A 7611-nucleotide genomic window follows, 5' to 3' on the forward strand; every position below is an offset into this window, starting at 1 on the left:
GGCACTGAGTGTTGTGGGCTGCCGCCCTCTGCGTCCCGGCCGGTGTCGGTGGTGGCCCCGGCCCCGGTCCCGCTCTCCTCCCGGCGGTGGCGGGGCCGCCTCTGGGCGTGCGGGCCTCGCTGGCGGCTTGAGCCCGGCAGACGAGCGGCGGTGAGGGAGCGGGTAAGCACGAAAGCGGGGCCTGTGCTGAGGGGGAAACGCGCTGTACGCGGGCAGGGCCCAGCCCAGGCCCCAGCTCTCGTCCCGCCATCGTTTGTACTCCTGCACTGGTACCCTGCTGCAGAAACACTGCGTTTTTTAATAAATCTGTTGATAATTCTGTGTCTTTACATGATCCCAATCACAAAACCAGCAAATCATAAAATCAGACTTCCAATATATCCTATTACATTTCACACAGCTGCCCCTCGAAGTGGCATAATATTACATACAGCTGGCAAATCGTTTTCCAGGAGGTCCTAATTTAAAACCACCCATGCTTGCCTGTATATAATCTAGGTAGCTCACATAACAGCTTAGTCTTTGCTTTTGTTCAACACCGCAGATCTTTGCCTTTTCTGAAACATTAGTTTTATTTTTTTTTTACAGCTCGTCGATGAAAATACCAAGCTCTATGGTGTTCAGTATTGATCTCTCCTGAAGTCCACCAGGAGTCCTGCTGTTCTGTGATGAAAGCAGTATTTCTAGGATGTGTTTTAAACTGGTTTTCACCGGTTAGTAGCTAACAGGTTAATATTTACCATGTTATTATGTAGCTCTGCTTTTTAAACAAAATGTCATCTAGTTGTATTTTTGCATGTTCACCCCTATCAGCGAGTATGTTTTTGTCAAAGAATTAAATCAAGTTTGTTTGGTAAGGTTTATTTTCAAAAAATAAAATTAAATAAAATTCATGCTGGCTCTTGTGTTTTCATTTGCCCTGTCTTTAATTTTTTATCTGTATTTTCTTCCAGTTTCTCCTTTGGTTTGCTTTAGACTGATGTCACACTAACTAAACTGGAGGCCACTATGGATGTCTTCCTGCCACTTCACAGTGCTGGCACACAGATCAAAGGAGAGGCAAAAGCAGTAGGTGCTGGTGCAAAAGATGGTGGATTCATTTGTTTGAAATTAAGTAGCTAGCTGGTTTTGCACTCCAGACCAGAGTGCAACATAGAAATGGCCAATACTACACTAAATATAACATACCAGCCTAGACACAGCAGCGGATAGTTTGCTCAGCTTCTGAGAAGCTGTCAGCAGCATAGGCATACCCTTCAAAATAGTAGCAAAGGCAGTTTGTATATATGTTTAGAAAAAGGGATATGTAATAAAATAGATCAATACACAACATTTCCTTTTGGTCTAAGCTAAAAGAGACCAAATTGTTTTCCAGATTTTTTCATGACTCCTTCCCATGCATGATCCAGAAGGCCCTCTGCCCACAGTACTATCCTACAAAGAACAGTCCTCTCTTCGCCACCTTCCTCCTTACAAAACTGAGGGCCTTTAGCGCAGTCACACACAGGAGCATGGACTCTCCCTCTGTCCTGACGTGGTTGTCTGCCACTTCTCTATTTCTGGGAATACCTACATTACTGTGTCAAGTAATACCTATAAAAAGACAGAGATATGTAAATACAACTTTTACAATTTTCAAAATCAGCTGCAAGTCTCAGGCAAAAATAGAGTCTTGAAATCGTTTTCAGTTCTTGTGTGAGTTAACTTTAAATAACGGAATTCTTTCTCCAGCTTATTTCATAGATAATGAAATAACTCCTTTACATGGCACACTGAAAACACATGGCCTATAAAAGGGAGACAAGAGAGGGAACAAAGACATTCATGTTAATTTAAAAAATTTAAAGCATTAGCTTACTAAAGTGCTTAAGGGTATTATGCAGGGATACATCTGAATTAGTGCTTTAAGATACTTTTTTTCTTATGAAACGTCATTTCACATTTAACTGTGTATTTGTGTAAGTGAAACTGGATGTCTGAGTGCCTCAGTCTATTCTGAAAATATAGGCTGTTCGGAAATTAATTTCCGTTTTGTAATTTGATTTTCATTGTATATGTGTCAGGAATAGTACTTTCTCAACTGGCGTACTGTTATATATTTTTTAAAAACTCATGTTATGAACTTTCATGCTGTATCATTAAATTATAACATAAACTGCGTTTTTGACAAATTTTGGAGGTTTGAAGTTCAGATGTCAAAACAGCAATTTCGACAGATCTACGAGTTCAAACTTGGATGTAATGCAGCGCAAGCTGCTCGAAACATCAATGAGGTATATGGCCAGGCAAGTGTTAATGAATGGACAGTACGACTTTGGTTCCAAAAATTTTAATGTGGTGATTTCGACCTTGAAGATCAAGAAAGTCACGGAAGGCCTTCTGCTATTGACAACGATGAATTGAAGGCTCTGGTGGAAGCAGATTGTTCTGCTGATTAAGGATAGCAATTAAACTCAGACACCAGAGTGAAAAGAACAGGCGTATTTTACTAGTGATAACAGTGTGTCCTGGTTCAGCTAGGATAGGGTTAGGTTCCCCAGCAGAGAGGAGGAAGGGATCTCCAGCTGGGTTATTCATACCATGCTCATGTCAGGTCCCCCACAGCAGCATGGGAATTTTTTCTTTTGTGGCTTTGGTGGTGGGGGAGTACGGGGCTGTCTGTGTGCTAGTTTGAAAACAAACTAGTGGGAGATACCAAGTCAGAATAACAATTTAATAAGGAGAAAAAAAAAATTATAAAGGCAGATAACACTGGGTTAAACTAACAGAGTCAGGATACAACCTGACACCCTGTTAATCAGGGTGGTGGTAGCAGTCTGGTAGAATGGTGGCTGCAGTCCCCCCGAAGCAGTGATCCCGTAGAAGAAAAAAAAAAAAAAAAAGATCTGCTCTTCCTCAGAAAAGTCCAGTGGTGGCTAAGCAGCTCCTGTCCTCTAGAAATCCAGTGGAAAAGAGAGGCCTCTGGTATTCAGAATCTCCAGTTATATCCAGGATGGAATGCTGGTTTTCTCCCTCTGGGTGGAGCATCTCACAATGGGATAATGAGTCATGCTGCATGGCATTGATGGGCCATTAGCAGAAAGATAGTCTGAAGGGTGGGGGGGAACAAGGAAACACTGCCCCACCAGATTTCCACAGTTCATGAGGATGGTAATAGAATACACTGCAACCCAGGACAGTCTGTAACCATTGTGGTATTTCTCTGTATATCTTTTGCCTTGTTTACTGTGATTACTGTTTATTGTTGTTATCATTGCTACTGTTGTTGTTCAGATTGTTTATCACACTGTTGTATTAAATTTCTTCTTATTTTAACCCGGGTTTGTGCCTCACTTCCAGCCTGACCGGCTGAGGGTGGGGGAGGCACAACGGCAACGTGGTCTCTGGTCCCGGCAGGGCTTAAACCAACACACAGTGTAACACAGAAAACATGCAATAAGAAAAAGCAGAATAGTGCACCTAAAGCAGCAAACAGGAAAATACAGGGTAATGCATCAAATCATTACTACATGAGAGAGAGAACCGTGATTAAGAAAGATGCATCACCACTTGCATGTGTTCCCATCACCCAGCCCCGCAGTGGCTGGGCAGCCCCGGTTACAGCGAGGGTTTGGGGAGCCTGTCCCGGCAAGGGGGAAATCCTACGCGGTGCCTCCACCCATAGGTGAGGCTGCCAAAGTCGCTGTGAGCGGGTCCGGCCTTATATACCAGAGATCGGCCAGCCAGAATAGCTGGCACCTTTGTTTTGAGTGGAAGATTTCTGCCTTCATTCTCCTGTTGGATTCCACCCAAAGCCTGGCCAGGGCTCGGAGCGGGGAGACCAAGGGAGTTTCTAACAAGGGCAGATACGTGGGTTCTCAGCTTGAACAAGGCTAAACTAGGGAAGTTGGATACATTCTCTCCTCACTACTGATTATATTTTGTCTAAGCCACATCTTTCACTATCGAGTTTACATACTTTGTTAATGATTGCAGACTAAGTTAGCAGCTTCAGCTTGGGGCCTGTTGTTCAGGCTTCAGTACTTCAAAGCTTTAGCACTTTTTACATCAGCATAAGTGCGTTGTTATAACTTCGTACAATACCTACTAGCACAATGGTTTCAGTTATAAAATATACAGGATTCTTCTATAGGTCAACTCTGGCTTGGGCCAGTTGTCCAAGCCTTAGCACTTCACAGGTACATGAACAACTGAGAACTTTCAAAAGAACTCGGGGTAAGCATATCAACTGTTTCTGAGCATCTGAAGAAGATTGGAAAGTTGAAGAAGCTCGACAAATGGGTGCCACATGAATTGAATGAGAATCACAGAAATCGCAGTTTTGAAGTGTCATTGGCACTTCTTTTTCGCAACCAGAACGACCCATTTCTCGACCGTATTGTGATGTGCGACAAGAAATTGATGCTCTATGATAACCAGCGACGATCGGCACAGCAGTTGGACCACGATGAAGCTCCGCAGCACTTCCCAAAGCTGAATCTGCACCAAAAGAAGGTCATGCTGACTGTCTGGTGGTCTGCTGCTGGTTTAATCCATCACAGCTTCCTGAATCCAGATGAAACAATCACGGTGGCGAAGTACATCCAGCAAATCAATGAAGTGCACCAGAAACTTCAATGCCTGCGCCCAGCACTGGTCAACAGAAAGTGTCCAATCCGTGTCCACAATAACGCGTGGCCACACATTGCGCTTTTGACGCTGCAATGGTTGAACGAGCTGGGCTATGAAACTCTGCCTCATCCACCATACTCACCAGACCTCTCCGACTACCACTTCTTCAAGCATCTCGACAGCTTCCTGTACGGGAGACGCTTCAGAAACAATGGGAGGCCGAAACTGCCTTTGATGACTTCATCACCTCCAGAAGTCCAGAATTTTATGCAACTGGAATAAATATGCTTGTTTCTCGTTGGCAAAAATGTGTTGATTCTAATAGTTTTTATTTTGATTAATAAATTTTATTCTGAGCTGATATATGCCACTTCAAACATACAGGTTGAAATCGGCAATTAATTTCTGAACAGCCAAATACTAATTTAACACCGTATTCAACAAGGCTGACTCTGGAATTTCCTTGTCTTTCTACAGTCTATATGCTGAATTCCTGTATGGTGTCTTACATTTCCATTCCACTTTGTCATTCAGTTCAGGAAATATTCTATTTTGTAAAGACTGAGGAACAGATACTGAGGGTTAGATGTGTCCTGATTGTGAATGGCTTTCTGTGTGTCCAGCTTTAAATAGCTAGGTCCTGATTTTCAAAAATGTGACTATTTGCTGCCCAGGTGAAGTAAGATTGGTTTTCTAGAGCTTGGTGGCCAAGCACTGAGAATTAGAGGATCCTTCTGAAAATTTGGGACTAATCAATTTGCTCATCTCCACAGTGTAGCCAAGTTTAAGGTTCCCATCTGCTTGGTTCTCTTTCCTCCCTTACTCAATACTGCTATCCATGCAGTTAGAGAACAGAAGCTAAAGTAAAACTTTAATTTTATTTAAGTTAATGGTAAAACTATTAACTCTAATACAAGAAGGATTCCATCCATGAAAGTCATATTATAAAAGTGAAAAGTAAAAAGTAAATGAGCACTTGTATAGATTTAGAAATTTACAACACGTGCAAAAAATATTGTTAAGAATTAAAAAACAGATGAACACAAGGCCAGGAAATTCAATCAAAAATTACTCTGTCATGAAGGTTTTAAATCACAGTTTGAAAAATACTTTGAAATCTTAGAACAGCTTTGGAGACTAGCTTTTTCTCCATATGTCTCACTTTAAATTCCACGCCAAAACCCAAGAATGTACAGTAAAAGGAAAACACACTTTGACAACTGCATGATTTTACCTTCTAATGCACCATAATATCACTGTCATGGTAATTCATCACTCTTAGAGTATAATCAGACATGACACTAAAGATGTTATTACTCTTCTGTCCATGGGGAAGAATCTGGTTATAAATTTGAACTCAATATTGCTGCATTCAGTGGGAAAGAAATCCAAAGCCCTAAAGAGCAAATATTCACAATGAACAAGGAGAGATCATTTACACTGTCTCTTACTGCTTTGTGTCTTGACACACAGCAGCAAGTTTTCACTTAATAAAAAGTATGCACATATAAATTTCAATCCTTTAAATGGGTATTTTAAATCCTACTCTGAAAAAAATTTTCAGAACATTCTGGCAGGTACCATTTATACACCGAAGGGTTATATTAATGCCAGCCTCCAGAATTAAATAAGACTTGATACATTTCTTAGTGTTGCCCATTGTAAACATCCCATTAAAGGATTGACTAGCAGCTCATCTTTGAATCTGACTAGGACCATGGTGGGATCCCTCAGTCTCAAATTTCTTTGGATATTCATTGTCCCCTGATACTTGCTGGGATTCAAGAAAATCCTCTCTGCCAAACTCCAAAAGTAAGTCAGAATTTGCCATCCAGGAGCCTCAACAGGAAGCCCTCAGAGCATGAAATTAGGTGACTATTCTAGCACATCAGGAGGCGAGAGTAGCAGAGAGAGGTTTAAATTTTTATTCCTCTTGGGATGGAAGGGCTTCATTTTTTCCCTATGATCTTTCAGGGTGCTATAGAGGAATCATCTCCACAAGCAGTACTTTTGAGGAAGGGAAATTATGGACACCAGTAACCCAGCCTAGCTGCCTTTCAGGATGCTAACTTTAAGTGCTGGACCTGAACGACGATGAGCTATCCTTACTGCTAGTAACTTCCTGGAAGATGACATGGGGCCCAGGAGTTGTCAACTACCACCAGCTACCATCAAATTAGAGGATGATGACTTTGGAGGTCTAGGGATCCAGGTGCCAACATATGGAAGATCTTGGAGGATGGTAGCTAGTGAAAAGAGGCTTTAAATTGACTGCAGATTAGTTAAAACTGTTACCAGAATTTCCCATGTGAAATCTCTTCACAGTTGGATGACGTGTCTATAGATAAGGCAGAAAGTGAAAATTCCACAGACATTGTTTTTTTCTCAGACAATGGATTTCAGAAGATGTCAAACATGCCATGAATTAAATATATACATCTCACAGGCGCTATTAAGTATGGAACTAGCAGAATTTGAGACATGTGTAAACATTAAAAAAAAAAGTGAGAGTTGTTATAAGAACATGATATTGCAGTGTACTTAATCATTGTCTAGAAGAGGGACTTTCTGAAAACTTGAGAGTTGTAGGATAGATCCCCCTGGTCAGAACAGATTGAGTGATTTGACTTAGAACTCTGCCAATGTCAACCATAGCATTAGTGATGTTAAACCCTGCTTGGAAAGCATGCTTGGCATTATCAGAGGTTTAGGAAGCAAGACAAATTCGTTGCACTTAATTCAAATTTCTGACACAGGATTGCTCCCTATTAAAGGCCTCAGAAGAATCTAAAAAGCCATACAACCTTTTCATTATCTAAAAAAACTGATGAAGCCTTGATGCAGTGTGCAGAGTAAATGCTTTAAAATACATGTCAAAAAATCCTACTTTAAAAGACCTGTTCCTAAAAAGTAGAGTAGAAACCAATGTTAATGTCATAAAGTTTATAGTCCTCTATGTAGCCAGTACAGTCCTCTATGTAGTCCTCTGCAATGAAATCC

At 41.3% G+C, this 7611-nt stretch overlaps 1 pseudogene; it reads left to right on the forward strand.

Moving 5' to 3' along the window:
* The first annotated feature begins 2054 nt into the window (after window positions 1–2054).
* On the forward strand, window positions 2055–4952 carry LOC113475937 (annotated as a pseudogene).
* Window positions 4953–7611: the final 2659 nt, after the last annotated feature.

Source organism: Athene cunicularia, assembly GCF_003259725.1.
Source record: "Athene cunicularia isolate RWA chromosome 1 unlocalized genomic scaffold, athCun1 chr1_part2, whole genome shotgun sequence".
Classification (NCBI taxonomy): Eukaryota; Metazoa; Chordata; class Aves; order Strigiformes; family Strigidae; genus Athene; species Athene cunicularia.